The 17,025-nt window shown below is 43.0% G+C and overlaps 9 non-coding genes across 9 annotated transcripts; all 9 read left to right on the forward strand.

Annotated features, from left to right (window-relative positions):
- The first annotated feature begins 348 nt into the window (after positions 1–348).
- On the forward strand, positions 349–539 carry LOC141217380 (U2 spliceosomal RNA). The gene has a single exon (XR_012286218.1). It is a non-coding gene; the product is annotated as a U2 spliceosomal RNA (small nuclear RNA).
- A 6,390-nt stretch (positions 540–6,929) lies between these two features.
- On the forward strand, positions 6,930–7,116 carry LOC141217622 (U2 spliceosomal RNA). The gene has a single exon (XR_012286446.1). It is a non-coding gene; the product is annotated as a U2 spliceosomal RNA (small nuclear RNA).
- A 1,115-nt stretch (positions 7,117–8,231) lies between these two features.
- LOC141217381 (U2 spliceosomal RNA) lies at positions 8,232–8,422 on the forward strand. Its single transcript, XR_012286219.1, has one exon. It is a non-coding gene; the product is annotated as a U2 spliceosomal RNA (small nuclear RNA).
- A 1,115-nt stretch (positions 8,423–9,537) lies between these two features.
- LOC141217382 (U2 spliceosomal RNA) lies at positions 9,538–9,728 on the forward strand. The gene has a single exon (XR_012286220.1). It is a non-coding gene; the product is annotated as a U2 spliceosomal RNA (small nuclear RNA).
- Positions 9,729–10,843: 1,115 nt separating this feature from the next.
- LOC141217383 (U2 spliceosomal RNA) lies at positions 10,844–11,034 on the forward strand. Its single transcript, XR_012286221.1, has one exon. It is a non-coding gene; the product is annotated as a U2 spliceosomal RNA (small nuclear RNA).
- A 1,112-nt stretch (positions 11,035–12,146) lies between these two features.
- On the forward strand, positions 12,147–12,337 carry LOC141217384 (U2 spliceosomal RNA). Its single transcript, XR_012286222.1, has one exon. It is a non-coding gene; the product is annotated as a U2 spliceosomal RNA (small nuclear RNA).
- A 1,115-nt stretch (positions 12,338–13,452) lies between these two features.
- LOC141217385 (U2 spliceosomal RNA) lies at positions 13,453–13,643 on the forward strand. The gene has a single exon (XR_012286223.1). It is a non-coding gene; the product is annotated as a U2 spliceosomal RNA (small nuclear RNA).
- A 1,115-nt stretch (positions 13,644–14,758) lies between these two features.
- On the forward strand, positions 14,759–14,949 carry LOC141217387 (U2 spliceosomal RNA). The gene has a single exon (XR_012286224.1). It is a non-coding gene; the product is annotated as a U2 spliceosomal RNA (small nuclear RNA).
- A 1,115-nt stretch (positions 14,950–16,064) lies between these two features.
- Positions 16,065–16,255, forward strand: LOC141217560 (U2 spliceosomal RNA). The gene has a single exon (XR_012286391.1). It is a non-coding gene; the product is annotated as a U2 spliceosomal RNA (small nuclear RNA).
- The last annotated feature ends 770 nt before the right edge of the window (positions 16,256–17,025 follow it).

The raw sequence follows: 17,025 nt of genomic DNA on the forward strand, positions 1-17,025 counted from the left end.
GACAGCCAGCAGCAGCAGCAGCAGGAGAGGTATGTAATCAGGAGCCCTCCTGCTAAGGGTAGACAGCTGCTCGTTCCACCCCACCCCCCGCCTTAATTGGTTCTCCTCCCTTCCAACGGTGTTGAGGCGGGTGGGAACAGCAGGGGGTGAAGGTGCTGTGTTTAAAGAGGTGGAGTTATGCAGATCTAAAACGCGTGGATTGCAGCAGCAGCAAGCCGAAAAGTGCAGGCATGTAAGGGATCTAGAGGTTGACAACATGTCTTCTTAACGGGAGTCCAGGAGCTCATCTCCACAAATGGACTTTTCAGGATCCTTGGGTGGCTCCGTAGTTTGAAACCAATTCTGGTTATCGCTTCTCGGCCTTTTGGCTAAGATCAAGTGTAGTATCTGTTCTTATCAGTTTAATATCTGATACGTCCCCTATCTGGGGACCATATATTAAATGGATTTTTAGAACAGGGAGATGGAAAAAGAGCTTGCTCTGTCCACTCCACGCATTGACCTGGTATTGCAGTATCTCCAGGACCGGTGCACCCCTTCTTTAATGCAGTTTCTAAAATCAGAAAGAATTGAATTCAATGTTTTTTGTTCATTTTGCTTGTTTGTTGGATTTTGGGATGGACTCTTTGGCTTTGCTTTTCTTCTCCTCAATGGATTTTTCATGTTCAAAGTTGCAGAAGCCAGATTACAAGCTCATTTTGGTTCAACTTCAGCAACTGTGCATTGCATTGCCATGTAATGTGATGCAATGCTATCTTTCTAGCTCTCCCTTTTTACTTCCTTTTGGATAAACAGACATATTAGGCAAGCATTTTGGAGCTTTCACCTAAATAACTACAGGTGGTGAGATAAGCTGCACAATATAATTGACCTTTCAGTATATTGTTGCACACACACCATCTATTTAGCAAATGCCCTTGTTATCAACAGCAGCCTTTTAAACTCACCTGAGCTAACAGGTATGTGCGCTGGTTACTCTGCTGCGCTTAAAATTTCTTTTTTGGTTTGCTACAATGCCTTTTCTGAAACGTTGTCTCCTTCTGCTGGAACACTGACTTCTTTCATTTAATGCCTGCAGACTATAAAAGAGAACCCAACCCAAAAAGTTTGGTTGATTAGTCTGTGGCATTCTGTTAAACTGTTGCTTATGGCGGTCTCTGTGAGCTTCTCAGCGACATTCAGCCAGCCAGGTATCCTGCCTGCAGTAGATGGAATGTGGCAATGGAACGCTGGCTGCGCGTGTCATAATAGGCTCTGAGCCTTTATATACCTGTGCACAGCAGCAGCCACCTTCAGTCTGCTGCTGGACAGCCAGCAGCAGCAGCAGCAGGAGAGGTATGTAATCAGGAGCCCTCCTGCTAAGGGTAGACAGCTGCTCGTTCCACCCCACCCCCCGCCTTAATTGGTTCTCCTCCCTTCCAACGGTGTTGAGGCGGGTGGGAACAGCAGGGGGTGAAGGTGCTGTGTTTAAAGAGGTGGAGTTATGCAGATCTAAAACGCGTGGATTGCAGCAGCAGCAAGCCGAAAAGTGCAGGCATGTAAGGGATCTAGAGGTTGACAACATGTCTTCTTAACGGGAGTCCAGGAGCTCATCTCCACAAATGGACTTTTCAGGATCCTTGGGTGGCTCCGTAGTTTGAAACCAATTCTGGTTATCGCTTCTCGGCCTTTTGGCTACGATCAAGTGCTTTATTGCAGGAGATTGTGGTTGAAGGGCACTCGGGTACCCCTCTCCTTGGCCTGGCAGGATCGTCCACTTTGGTGGACTTAACCTGCTTGCTGCTATTAGGGAGAGGGCTTAGTCCCAGGGTAACGAGTTGCGATCCCCCAGCTTCCAGGTGTTTTTCGCTGCAAGAACACTGGGAGCGCAGATTGCAAGCGGCTGCAATTTGCAACCTTGTTGCGTTTTTCCATGGAGGTTGACCCTAACCTCGTGCCTCTTTATGCGAGGCTAAAAAACTCTATCCGAGTTCACTTCACGGCGGGTGGCTCGGATATGAGGAAATTAGGGTATGTAGTCCAGGACGTGCTCAGGAACCTTCTTGGCGTACAAAGGAATGAAATTCTCTCCATCCAGGATTATCCCAGAAGAGGTGACTATGACATCACATTCACCGGAGAAGGTATTTTTAGAGATGTACTAGAAAAGTTAAAAAAAGTTGAAAATAGTCCTGTTTTGAAAGGGATACAAATTGTTGAGCACGTCCTGGATGAGGTAAGACTGGTTATTGTAAAAATATTTTCGCCCTTTGTTTCTGCTCCAGAAGTAATGTCATTTCTAGCAATTTATTTTAAAAGTGTTAAATGTATTGGGAAGATATTAAACGAATATAACATATGGACATCTAAGTGGAAATTCCTTGTGAAGTGTACAAGAGATCCAAATACACCAGTTGGTATACGGCTCCCCCCTGCCCGTTTCAAAATTGGGCAAACAAATGGGGATTTCTTCTTTTCTGGGATGCCAGTATATTGCAGAAATTGTGGGCGCTATGGTCATTCAAAAGAAAACTGTCATGTATCATGTAGAAATTGTGCTAGTGAAGAACATGAGACAAAAGAATGCCCTAAGGAAAAGAAATGCAGTTTTTGCCAGACTCCAGGTCACTTTTATTTTTCTTGCCCTCACAGATTTCGGGAAGATGAGCAAAAGGGGAAGTCCAAGACGTCCGACCAAGGACCAAAAGATCAGACCACCCCTCAGGAGGAGGAACAACAACCTGGAGCCTCTGGAGACAATAAGGGCGTACCAAATAGTGAAGTGTCTCCAGAGTCTATGACAGGTAAAATACCAAATCCCAAAACCTGGCTGCAGGACCTGCGGGAGTCCAAAAGGAGGGCTGAGAAGGAGCAGAAGGGCACTACTGGTAAGGTCAAAAGGGACCGGCAAAAGGCCGACACAGAAGCCCATGCCCAGTCTGGGTCTCCTAGTGCTGAGGGCGCTGAGTGGATAAAGGTGGGTCCTAAGAAAAAGAAAAAGGGTGGTTCGGAGGAGGCAGCAGGAGGTGAACAGATGGACACTTCTCCAGAAGGGGACGTGGACGCTGGACCCTCAGGGGTTTCGGTCTCCGCTGCTACAGGTGGGGACCGGGATCTTGCTGCCTCTGAAGAGTCAGAGGCTCTGCCTTGTGCGCAACCTCCTCCTATAGGACGACCTTCTACAGGTCAAACAGGGGCGGCGGAACCCCTCGGGGACCCACCTGATGAGGAACTGCATGGCCAGCCAATGGAGACCCAGCGGGTTCTGCCAGCCAGCCCTCCGAGCTATGCCAGTGTAGCGTCGGGTTTATATAAATGTGGTAATCTTTCCTCCTCCACGGAGACTCTCGTGACGATACTATCAGATGAGGAGGGAGGCGCAAGCCCAGTGGTCTGATCAGGTTCATCGGACAGGTAAATCCGTTGCTCTTAGTTACCTAATTAAAATTTCTACATTTTCTAATGATGGCTGAACTCAAAGGTATTTCCCTCAACGTGAGAGGCATAAAATCTAACACGAGAAGAACTGCTCTTTTTAATTTTTTTACGTGTTTTACTGCATCTGTATTTTTTCTGCAAGAATGTAATATCCCACATGAAATGTCATATCAAAAATATAAAGATGAGTGGAAGTGTGGGCCATCTGTCTGGTCCGGATCCAATGCTGCAGGATCAGCGGGTGTAGCCATACTTTTTAAAGGGAACGTTTTAATTGATTTTATTCAGGAAATTTTACCAGGTCGTATTTTATTAGTGAAAGCTTTTATTGATGGTATTAGATGGCAGTTTTTAAATTTTTATGGATCCCCAGAGAAAAATGAAAGAGCCGAAATGCTTGATCTTTTACCATTATTTATTAATAACTCTGAACCTTTTATCTTAGCAGGGGATTTTAATTGTGTTTTAAAAGGTGAAAACCGGCGCTCCAGCTCTGTAAGCAGGAACTACGATAAAACCTCAGGTATGCTACATGATATAGTCAAAGATGCTAAATTGATAGACATATATAAAGAGTGTCATAATGACAGCACAGAGGACGCCGGTTTCACTTGGAGCAATGCTAATTGTAGCTCTAGGATTGATTTTATTTTTGGTTCAGATAAAACAATACCTGCCAAATGTGAAGTTTTAACTAATATATTTTCAGACCATAAACTTTTATCCTTTGCCATAAAAGTAAATGACAACAAAAAATGTGGTAAGAAAAGCTGGAAAATGAACGTATCCCTTTTAACCGACCCGCAGATTTTATCAGATTTTATTGAGTTTTATAGGAAATGTAGAAAAGGGAAAAAAACAAATGAGACTATGAGTGTATGGTGGGATAGAATGAAAGTAAAAATAAAAGACTTTTTTATTAAAAAGAGTATATGTAGAGCCAAAGAAAAATATGAAGAATATAGAATTTTAAATACCCGCCTACAAACATTATTTAAGCTCAGAGACAATGGGATAGATGTACAAGTTGATATTTCAAACTTAAAAGAAGAGATTTCAAAATGGCTAGAACAAAAAGGAAAAGAGATAATTTTTCGTTCTAGAGTACAACATATAGAAGAAAATGAAAAGTGTTCCAGATATTTTTTTAGGAAAAATAAAAAAGAAAAAGTGATAATTGACCATATAGATGGTGAGAATAATATAAAAAATATGCTGGGTAAAGTTGAGGTTTTTTTTTCTAATCTTTTTAATGGAAAAAATATAGATAATAAATTAATGGATGATTCGCTGCAAGGACTAACAGCTGTTTTAGATCCCGCATCCCAAGAGTTTTTATCCCAAGTTTTAACGGAACAAGAAGTGTTAAAAACTATTAAAAGTTTTAAAACTGGAAAGGTCCCTGGTCCTGATGGCATCCCAATAGAATTTTATGTATGTTTTTATGATATTTTAAAAGATGATTTGTTTTATTTGTTTACTGAGGTTTTTAATAATAAGGTTTTATTAAATTCCTGGAAGAAAGGTGAAGTCTCCCTCCTATACAAAAAAGGCGATAAATCAAAATTAGAAAACTGGAGACCAATAACACTTTTAAATTGTGACTATAAAATAATGGCTAAAATTTGTGCAAATCGTCTAAAAGAAGTCATCAGCAAAGTTATTCATTCTAATCAAGTGTGTGGGGTGCCGGGGCGCAGTATATGGGACAATCTGAATTTAGTGAAAGACTGTATTGAGGATGTGAAAGACAGAAAGGGGAAAATGGCGATTTTATCTATTGATTTTGAAAAAGCATTTGACCGTGTCTCACACTTTTATCTTTTTAAAGTTTTAGAGAAAATGGGCATACCAGAAGGGTTTTTACTATCGCTTAAAGCATTTTACAAGGATTGTACAAGTAAGATTTTAGTGAATGGTTTTAAGACACAAGAGGTATTTTTACGGTCAGGGGTGAAACAGGGATGCCCTCTGTCCCCCCTACTGTTTATCTGTGCACTGGAACCAATGTTATGTGCAATACGCCAAAATAAACAGATATGCGGTGTCCCTCTGCCTGGAAGCGGTGGTTTGGAGGCCAAGGTTGTAGGCTACATGGATGACGTGGCGGTCTTGTGTACAGATGCACCATCACTTACGGCCACTCTCCATCAAGTGCAATCCTTTTGCCTAGCTTCTGGTTTTAAAATCAATTTTAATAAGTGTAACATTTTAAGTGTTGGGGGGATGATTTTACGTGATGTACCAATTAATGTCTCCGAATCCATTTCCATTTTAGGTATATCATTCACTGAAAATAATGATGGTTATAATAGTTGGGAAACAGTTACACAGAAAGTAAATACGAAAATATGTATGTGGAACATGAGGAGACTTACAATGGAGGGTAAAGTATTGGTTTTAAAGATGGTGATTTTACCTCTTTTATTGTATCTTAGCATGGTTTTCCCCCCGCCTGTTAATGTTTTAAAAAAGATAACCAAAACCTGTTTTACCTTCTTTTGGAACTCAAAAATGGAAAAGCTGAAAAGAGAAATCGTGATGAAATCAAAAGTAAAAGGTGGTAAAGATTTTCCAGATTTTAATAGGTTTCTTTTAATCCATCTGTTCGTTTACTGTTTTAATGCCCTTTTTAAGAATCACTATTGGTCCTTTTTTATGCGTTTTAATACAGGATTTTTTATGAGAAAGTTTGGATGGTATGAAGTTAATATATCTGTGCCCCATGCTTTTAATTTGTCGACGCATTATGAGATTTTAAGGAAAATAGTGTCCGATTTTAATTTAGGGACTAAGAAAATAGAGGAATTAAGAAATAGTAAGAAACTAATTAAAGAAATACGTAAAAGTGAGGAAATATGTAATGTTGACAGATATGATGATGACAAATCTATGTCTATCTGGAAAATGATTAACGTTTTTTATCTTTTTAATGAACAGAGAGATCTGGCTTGGAGTTGCATGCACCGCTGTCTTCCTTGCCGGGCATTCCAATACAGAAGAGGATTTGTGAGGTCTGCCATCTGCCCAAGAGCCGGATGCCAAGAAGAGGAAACGGTGGAACATCTATTATGGACATGTAGTTTTGCAAAGGATTTCTGGAGAAGACTGCTCCCCCTACTGGAAAGGGTGGCAGACCTCAAGGACTTTACATATAAAACTGTGCTATACGGACTTATGGAATGCCCCACAATGGACCAGTACACAATGGCTTGGAAGACAGTGAACTGCGCCAAGTCATCTCTCTGGAAAGCGCGCAACATTGCTATTTTTAAACAAGATGTTTTATCAGTGAATGACGTTTTAAGTTTATGTTTATGTGAAATGTATACTTATTATTTAATTGACAAAAAGAAGAATGTACATATTTCCAAAAAATGGCTTGTTGACCAATGGAACCTAATTATTTAAAATCTTTGTATTTTTTTGTTTTGTAAATTTCATTTGTCTTTTAACGTTTGGTATTTGTTAAATTATGCTTGTAATTTGTTAAAGTTTTAATAAACGGTTTTATCCCTCTGCAGGGGATAGCCAAATTAAAAAAAATCTGTTCTTATCAGTTTAATATCTGATACGTCCCCTATCTGGGGACCATATATTAAATGGATTTTTAGAACAGGGAGATGGAAAAAGAGCTTGCTCTGTCCACTCCACGCATTGACCTGGTATTGCAGTATCTCCAGGACCGGTGCACCCCTTCTTTAATGCAGTTTCTAAAATCAGAAAGAATTGAATTCAATGTTTTTTGTTCATTTTGCTTGTTTGTCGGATTTTGGGATGGACTCTTTGGCTTTGCTTTTCTTCTCCTCATTGGATTTTTCATGTTCAAAGTTGCAGAAGCCAGATTACAAGCTCATTTTGGTTCAACTTCAGCAACTGTGCATTGCATTGCCATGTAATGTGATGCAATGCTATCTTTCTAGCTCTCCCTTTTTACTTCCTTTTGGATAAACAGACATATTAGGCAAGCATTTTGGAGCTTTCACCTAAATAACTACAGGTGGTGAGATAAGCTGCACAATATAATTGACCTTTCAGTATATTGTTGCACACACACCATCTATTTAGCAAATGCCCTTGTTATCAACAGCAGCCTTTTAAACTCACCTGAGCTAACAGGTATGTGCGCTGGTTACTCTGCTGCGCTTAAAATTTCTTTTTTGGTTTGCTACAATGCCTTTTCTGAAACGTTGTCTCCTTCTGCTGGAACACTGACTTCTTTCATTTAATGCCTGCAGACTATAAAAGAGAACCCAACCCAAAAAGTTTGGTTGATTAGTCTGTGGCATTCTGTTAAACTGTTGCTTATGGCGGTCTCTGTGAGCTTCTCAGCGACATTCAGCCAGCCAGGTATCCTGCCTGCAGTAGATGGAATGTGGCAATGGAACGCTGGCTGCGCGTGTCATAATAGGCTCTGAGCCTTTATATACCTGTGCACAGCAGCAGCCACCTTCAGTCTGCTGCTGGACAGCCAGCAGCAGCAGCAGCAGGAGAGGTATGTAATCAGGAGCCCTCCTGCTAAGGGTAGACAGCTGCTCGTTCCACCCCACCCCCCGCCTTAATTGGTTCTCCTCCCTTCCAACGGTGTTGAGGCGGGTGGGAACAGCAGGGGGTGAAGGTGCTGTGTTTAAAGAGGTGGAGTTATGCAGATCTAAAACGCGTGGATTGCAGCAGCAGCAAGCCGAAAAGTGCAGGCATGTAAGGGATCTAGAGGTTGACAACATGTCTTCTTAACGGGAGTCCAGGAGCTCATCTCCACAAATGGACTTTTCAGGATCCTTGGGTGGCTCCGTAGTTTGAAACCAATTCTGGTTATCGCTTCTCGGCCTTTTGGCTAAGATCAAGTGTAGTATCTGTTCTTATCAGTTTAATATCTGATACGTCCCCTATCTGGGGACCATATATTAAATGGATTTTTAGAACAGGGAGATGGAAAAAGAGCTTGCTCTGTCCACTCCACGCATTGACCTGGTATTGCAGTATCTCCAGGACCGGTGCACCCCTTCTTTAATGCAGTTTCTAAAATCAGAAAGAATTGAATTCAATGTTTTTTGTTCATTTTGCTTGTTTGTCGGATTTTGGGATGGACTCTTTGGCTTTGCTTTTCTTCTCCTCATTGGATTTTTCATGTTCAAAGTTGCAGAAGCCAGATTACAAGCTCATTTTGGTTCAACTTCAGCAACTGTGCATTGCATTGCCATGTAATGTGATGCAATGCTATCTTTCTAGCTCTCCCTTTTTACTTCCTTTTGGATAAACAGACATATTAGGCAAGCATTTTGGAGCTTTCACCTAAATAACTACAGGTGGTGAGATAAGCTGCACAATATAATTGACCTTTCAGTATATTGTTGCACACACACCATCTATTTAGCAAATGCCCTTGTTATCAACAGCAGCCTTTTAAACTCACCTGAGCTAACAGGTATGTGCGCTGGTTACTCTGCTGCGCTTAAAATTTCTTTTTTGGTTTGCTACAATGCCTTTTCTGAAACGTTGTCTCCTTCTGCTGGAACACTGACTTCTTTCATTTAATGCCTGCAGACTATAAAAGAGAACCCAACCCAAAAAGTTTGGTTGATTAGTCTGTGGCATTCTGTTAAACTGTTGCTTATGGCGGTCTCTGTGAGCTTCTCAGCGACATTCAGCCAGCCAGGTATCCTGCCTGCAGTAGATGGAATGTGGCAATGGAACGCTGGCTGCGCGTGTCATAATAGGCTCTGAGCCTTTATTTACCTGTGCACAGCAGCAGCCACCTTCAGTCTGCTGCTGGACAGCCAGCAGCAGCAGCAGCAGGAGAGGTATGTAATCAGGAGCCCTCCTGCTAAGGGTAGACAGCTGCTCGTTCCACCCCACCCCCCGCCTTAATTGGTTCTCCTCCCTTCCAACGGTGTTGAGGCGGGTGGGAACAGCAGGGGGTGAAGGTGCTGTGTTTAAAGAGGTGAAGTTATGCAGATCTAAAACGCGTGGATTGCAGCAGCAGCAAGCCGAAAAGTGCAGGCATGTAAGGGATCTAGAGGTTGACAACATGTCTTCTTAACGGGAGTCCAGGAGCTCATCTCCACAAATGGACTTTTCAGGATCTTTGGGTGGCTCCGTAGTTTGAAACCAATTCTGGTTATCGCTTCTCGGCCTTTTGGCTAAGATCAAGTGTAGTATCTGTTCTTATCAGTTTAATATCTGATACGTCCCCTATCTGGGGACCATATATTAAATGGATTTTTAGAACAGGGAGATGGAAAAAGAGCTTGCTCTGTCCACTCCACGCATTGACCTGGTATTGCAGTATCTCCAGGACCGGTGCACCCCTTCTTTAATGCAGTTTCTAAAATCAGAAAGAATTGAATTCAATGTTTTTTGTTCATTTTGCTTGTTTGTCGGATTTTGGGATGGACTCTTTGGCTTTGCTTTTCTTCTCCTCATTGGATTTTTCATGTTCAAAGTTGCAGAAGCCAGATTACAAGCTCATTTTGGTTCAACTTCAGCAACTGTGCATTGCATTGCCATGTAATGTGATGCAATGCTATCTTTCTAGCTCTCCCTTTTTACTTCCTTTTGGATAAACAGACATATTAGGCAAGCATTTTGGAGCTTTCACCTAAATAACTACAGGTGGTGAGATAAGCTGCACAATATAATTGACCTTTCAGTATATTGTTGCACACACACCATCTATTTAGCAAATGCCCTTGTTATCAACAGCAGCCTTTTAAACTCACCTGAGCTAACAGGTATGTGCGCTGGTTACTCTGCTGCGCTTAAAATTTCTTTTTTGGTTTGCTACAATGCCTTTTCTGAAACGTTGTCTCCTTCTGCTGGAACACTGACTTCTTTCATTTAATGCCTGCAGACTATAAAAGAGAACCCAACCCAAAAAGTTTGGTTGATTAGTCTGTGGCATTCTGTTAAACTGTTGCTTATGGCGGTCTCTGTGAGCTTCTCAGCGACATTCAGCCAGCCAGGTATCCTGCCTGCAGTAGATGGAATGTGGCAATGGAACGCTGGCTGCGCGTGTCATAATAGGCTCTGAGCCTTTATATACCTGTGCACAGCAGCAGCCACCTTCAGTCTGCTGCTGGACAGCCAGCAGCAGCAGCAGCAGGAGAGGTATGTAATCAGGAGCCCTCCTGCTAAGGGTAGACAGCTGCTCGTTCCACCCCACCCCCCGCCTTAATTGGTTCTCCTCCCTTCCAACGGTGTTGAGGCGGGTGGGAACAGCAGGGGGTGAAGGTGCTGTGTTTAAAGAGGTGGAGTTATGCAGATCTAAAACGCGTGGATTGCAGCAGCAGCAAGCCGAAAAGTGCAGGCATGTAAGGGATCTAGAGGTTGACAACATGTCTTCTTAACGGGAGTCCAGGAGCTCATCTCCACAAATGGACTTTTCAGGATCCTTGGGTGGCTCCGTAGTTTGAAACCAATTCTGGTTATCGCTTCTCGGCCTTTTGGCTAAGATCAAGTGTAGTATCTGTTCTTATCAGTTTAATATCTGATACGTCCCCTATCTGGGGACCATATATTAAATGGATTTTTAGAACAGGGAGATGGAAAAAGAGCTTGCTCTGTCCACTCCACGCATTGACCTGGTATTGCAGTATCTCCAGGACCGGTGCACCCCTTCTTTAATGCAGTTTCTAAAATCAGAAAGAATTGAATTCAATGTTTTTTGTTCATTTTGCTTGTTTGTCGGATTTTGGGATGGACTCTTTGGCTTTGCTTTTCTTCTCCTCATTGGATTTTTCATGTTCAAAGTTGCAGAAGCCAGATTACAAGCTCATTTTGGTTCAACTTCAGCAACTGTGCATTGCATTGCCATGTAATGTGATGCAATGCTATCTTTCTAGCTCTCCCTTTTTACTTCCTTTTGGATAAACAGACATATTAGGCAAGCATTTTGGAGCTTTCACCTAAATAACTACAGGTGGTGAGATAAGCTGCACAATATAATTGACCTTTCAGTATATTGTTGCACACACACCATCTATTTAGCAAATGCCCTTGTTATCAACAGCAGCCTTTTAAACTCACCTGAGCTAACAGGTATGTGCGCTGGTTACTCTGCTGCGCTTAATATTTCTTTTTTGGTTTGCTACAATGCCTTTTCTGAAACGTTGTCTCCTTCTGCTGGAACACTGACTTCTTTCATTTAATGCCTGCAGACTATAAAAGAGAACCCAACCCAAAAAGTTTGGTTGATTAGTCTGTGGCATTCTGTTAAACTGTTGCTTATGGCGGTCTCTGTGAGCTTCTCAGCGACATTCAGCCAGCCAGGTATCCTGCCTGCAGTAGATGGAATGTGGCAATGGAACGCTGGCTGCGCGTGTCATAATAGGCTCTGAGCCTTTATTTACCTGTGCACAGCAGCAGCCACCTTCAGTCTGCTGCTGGACAGCCAGCAGCAGCAGCAGGAGAGGTATGTAATCAGGAGCCCTCCTGCTAAGGGTAGACAGCTGCTCGTTCCACCCCACCCCCCGCCTTAATTGGTTCTCCTCCCTTCCAACGGTGTTGAGGCGGGTGGGAACAGCAGGGGGTGAAGGTGCTGTGTTTAAAGAGGTGAAGTTATGCAGATCTAAAACGCGTGGATTGCAGCAGCAGCAAGCCGAAAAGTGCAGGCATGTAAGGGATCTAGAGGTTGACAACATGTCTTCTTAACGGGAGTCCAGGAGCTCATCTCCACAAATGGACTTTTCAGGATCCTTGGGTGGCTCCGTAGTTTGAAACCAATTCTGGTTATCGCTTCTCGGCCTTTTGGCTAAGATCAAGTGTAGTATCTGTTCTTATCAGTTTAATATCTGATACGTCCCCTATCTGGGGACCATATATTAAATGGATTTTTAGAACAGGGAGATGGAAAAAGAGCTTGCTCTGTCCACTCCACGCATTGACCTGGTATTGCAGTATCTCCAGGACCGGTGCACCCCTTCTTTAATGCAGTTTCTAAAATCAGAAAGAATTGAATTCAATGTTTTTTGTTCATTTTGCTTGTTTGTCGGATTTTGGGATGGACTCTTTGGCTTTGCTTTTCTTCTCCTCATTGGATTTTTCATGTTCAAAGTTGCAGAAGCCAGATTACAAGCTCATTTTGGTTCAACTTCAGCAACTGTGCATTGCATTGCCATGTAATGTGATGCAATGCTATCTTTCTAGCTCTCCCTTTTTACTTCCTTTTGGATAAACAGACATATTAGGCAAGCATTTTGGAGCTTTCACCTAAATAACTACAGGTGGTGAGATAAGCTGCACAATATAATTGACCTTTCAGTATATTGTTGCACACACACCATCTATTTAGCAAATGCCCTTGTTATCAACAGCAGCCTTTTAAACTCACCTGAGCTAACAGGTATGTGCGCTGGTTACTCTGCTGCGCTTAAAATTTCTTTTTTGGTTTGCTACAATGCCTTTTCTGAAACGTTGTCTCCTTCTGCTGGAACACTGACTTCTTTCATTTAATGCCTGCAGACTATAAAAGAGAACCCAACCCAAAAAGTTTGGTTGATTAGTGTGTGGCATTCTGTTAAACTGTTGCTTATGGCGGTCTCTGTGAGCTTCTCAGCGACATTCAGCCAGCCAGGTATCCTGCCTGCAGTAGATGGAATGTGGCAATGGAACGCTGGCTGCGCGTGTCATAATAGGCTCTGAGCCTTTATATACCTGTGCACAGCAGCAGCCACCTTCAGTCTGCTGCTGGACAGCCAGCAGCAGCAGCAGCAGGAGAGGTATGTAATCAGGAGCCCTCCTGCTAAGGGTAGACAGCTGCTCGTTCCACCCCACCCCCCGCCTTAATTGGTTCTCCTCCCTTCCAACGGTGTTGAGGCGGGTGGGAACAGCAGGGGGTGAAGGTGCTGTGTTTAAAGAGGTGGAGTTATGCAGATCTAAAACGCGTGGATTGCAGCAGCAGCAAGCCGAAAAGTGCAGGCATGTAAGGGATCTAGAGGTTGACAACATGTCTTCTTAACGGGAGTCCAGGAGCTCATCTCCACAAATGGACTTTTCAGGATCCTTGGGTGGCTCCGTAGTTTGAAACCAATTCTGGTTATCGCTTCTCGGCCTTTTGGCTAAGATCAAGTGTAGTATCTGTTCTTATCAGTTTAATATCTGATACGTCCCCTATCTGGGGACCATATATTAAATGGATTTTTAGAACAGGGAGATGGAAAAAGAGCTTGCTCTGTCCACTCCACGCATTGACCTGGTATTGCAGTATCTCCAGGACCGGTGCACCCCTTCTTTAATGCAGTTTCTAAAATCAGAAAGAATTGAATTCAATGTTTTTTGTTCATTTTGCTTGTTTGTCGGATTTTGGGATGGACTCTTTGGCTTTGCTTTTCTTCTCCTCATTGGATTTTTCATGTTCAAAGTTGCAGAAGCCAGATTACAAGCTCATTTTGGTTCAACTTCAGCAACTGTGCATTGCATTGCCATGTAATGTGATGCAATGCTATCTTTCTAGCTCTCCCTTTTTACTTCCTTTTGGATAAACAGACATATTAGGCAAGCATTTTGGAGCTTTCACCTAAATAACTACAGGTGGTGAGATAAGCTGCACAATATAATTGACCTTTCAGTATATTGTTGCACACACACCATCTATTTAGCAAATGCCCTTGTTATCAACAGCAGCCTTTTAAACTCACCTGAGCTAACAGGTATGTGCGCTGGTTACTCTGCTGCGCTTAAAATTTCTTTTTTGGTTTGCTACAATGCCTTTTCTGAAACGTTGTCTCCTTCTGCTGGAACACTGACTTCTTTCATTTAATGCCTGCAGACTATAAAAGAGAACCCAACCCAAAAAGTTTGGTTGATTAGTCTGTGGCATTCTGTTAAACTGTTGCTTATGGCGGTCTCTGTGAGCTTCTCAGCGACATTCAGCCAGCCAGGTATCCTGCCTGCAGTAGATGGAATGTGGCAATGGAACGCTGGCTGCGCGTGTCATAATAGGCTCTGAGCCTTTATATACCTGTGCACAGCAGCAGCCACCTTCAGTCTGCTGCTGGACAGCCAGCAGCAGCAGCAGCAGGAGAGGTATGTAATCAGGAGCCCTCCTGCTAAGGGTAGACAGCTGCTCGTTCCACCCCACCCCCCGCCTTAATTGGTTCTCCTCCCTTCCAACGGTGTTGAGGCGGGTGGGAACAGCAGGGGGTGAAGGTGCTGTGTTTAAAGAGGTGGAGTTATGCAGATCTAAAACGCGTGGATTGCAGCAGCAGCAAGCCGAAAAGTGCAGGCATGTAAGGGATCTAGAGGTTGACAACATGTCTTCTTAACGGGAGTCCAGGAGCTCATCTCCACAAATGGACTTTTCAGGATCCTTGGGTGGCTCCGTAGTTTGAAACCAATTCTGGTTATCGCTTCTCGGCCTTTTGGCTAAGATCAAGTGTAGTATCTGTTCTTATCAGTTTAATATCTGATACGTCCCCTATCTGGGGACCATATATTAAATGGATTTTTAGAACAGGGAGATGGAAAAAGAGCTTGCTCTGTCCACTCCACGCATTGACCTGGTATTGCAGTATCTCCAGGACCGGTGCACCCCTTCTTTAATGCAGTTTCTAAAATCAGAAAGAATTGAATTCAATGTTTTTTGTTCATTTTGCTTGTTTGTCGGATTTTGGGATGGACTCTTTGGCTTTGCTTTTCTTCTCCTCATTGGATTTTTCATGTTCAAAGTTGCAGAAGCCAGATTACAAGCTCATTTTGGTTCAACTTCAGCAACTGTGCATTGCATTGCCATGTAATGTGATGCAATGCTATCTTTCTAGCTCTCCCTTTTTACTTCCTTTTGGATAAACAGACATATTAGGCAAGCATTTTGGAGCTTTCACCTAAATAACTACAGGTGGTGAGATAAGCTGCACAATATAATTGACCTTTCAGTATATTGTTGCACACACACCATCTATTTAGCAAATGCCCTTGTTATCAACAGCAGCCTTTTAAACTCACCTGAGCTAACAGGTATGTGCGCTGGTTACTCTGCTGCGCTTAAAATTTCTTTTTTGGTTTGCTACAATGCCTTTTCTGAAACGTTGTCTCCTTCTGCTGGAACACTGACTTCTTTCATTTAATGCCTGCAGACTATAAAAGAGAACCCAACCCAAAAAGTTTGGTTGATTAGTCTGTGGCATTCTGTTAAACTGTTGCTTATGGCGGTCTCTGTGAGCTTCTCAGCGACATTCAGCCAGCCAGGTATCCTGCCTGCAGTAGATGGAATGTGGCAATGGAACGCTGGCTGCGCGTGTCATAATAGGCTCTGAGCCTTTATATACCTGTGCACAGCAGCAGCCACCTTCAGTCTGCTGCTGGACAGCCAGCAGCAGCAGCAGCAGGAGAGGTATGTAATCAGGAGCCCTCCTGCTAAGGGTAGACAGCTGCTCGTTCCACCCCACCCCCCGCCTTAATTGGTTCTCCTCCCTTCCAACGGTGTTGAGGCGGGTGGGAACAGCAGGGGGTGAAGGTGCTGTGTTTAAAGAGGTGGAGTTATGCAGATCTAAAACGCGTGGATTGCAGCAGCAGCAAGCCGAAAAGTGCAGGCATGTAAGGGATCTAGAGGTTGACAACATGTCTTCTTAACGGGAGTCCAGGAGCTCATCTCCACAAATGGACTTTTCAGGATCCTTGGGTGGCTCCGTAGTTTGAAACCAATTCTGGTTATCGCTTCTCGGCCTTTTGGCTAAGATCAAGTGTAGTATCTGTTCTTATCAGTTTAATATCTGATACGTCCCCTATCTGGGGACCATATATTAAATGGATTTTTAGAACAGGGAGATGGAAAAAGAGCTTGCTCTGTCCACTCCACGCATTGACCTGGTATTGCAGTATCTCCAGGACCGGAGCACCCCTTCTTTAATGCAGTTTCTAAAATCAGAAAGAATTGAATTCAATGTTTTTTGTTCATTTTGCTTGTTTGTCGGATTTTGGGATGGACTCTTTGGCTTTGCTTTTCTTCTCCTCATTGGATTTTTCATGTTCAAAGTTGCAGAAGCCAGATTACAAGCTCATTTTGGTTCAACTTCAGCAACTGTGCATTGCATTGCCATGTAATGTGATGCAATGCTATCTTTCTAGCTCTCCCTTTTTACTTCCTTTTGGATAAATAGACATATTAGGCAAGCATTTTGGAGCTTTCACCTAAATAACTACAGGTGGTGAGATAAGCTGCACAATATAATTGACCTTTCAGTATATTGTTGCACACACACCATCTATTTAGCAAATGCCCTTGTTATCAACAGCAGCCTTTTAAACTCACCTGAGCTAACAGGTATGTGCGCTGGTTACTCTGCTGCGCTTAAAATTTCTTTTTTGGTTTGCTACAATGCCTTTTCTGAAACGTTGTCTCCTTCTGCTGGAACACTGACTTCTTTCATTTAATGCCTGCAGACTATAAAAGAGAACCCAACCCAAAAAGTTTGGTTGATTAGTCTGTGGCATTCTGTTAAACTGTTGCTTATGGCGGTCTCTGTGAGCTTCTCAGCGACATTCAGCCAGCCAGGTATCCTGCCTGCAGTAGATGGAATGTGGCAATGGAACGCTGGCTGCGCGTGTCATAATAGGCTCTGAGCCTTTATATACCTGTGCACAGCAGCAGCCACCTTCAGTCTGCTGCTGGAC

This window comes from Phyllobates terribilis, unplaced genomic scaffold (assembly GCF_046119375.1).
Source record: "Phyllobates terribilis strain yellow unplaced genomic scaffold, ASM4611937v1 Scaffold_241__1_contigs__length_2998254, whole genome shotgun sequence".
NCBI classification, from domain to species: Eukaryota; Metazoa; Chordata; class Amphibia; order Anura; family Dendrobatidae; genus Phyllobates; species Phyllobates terribilis.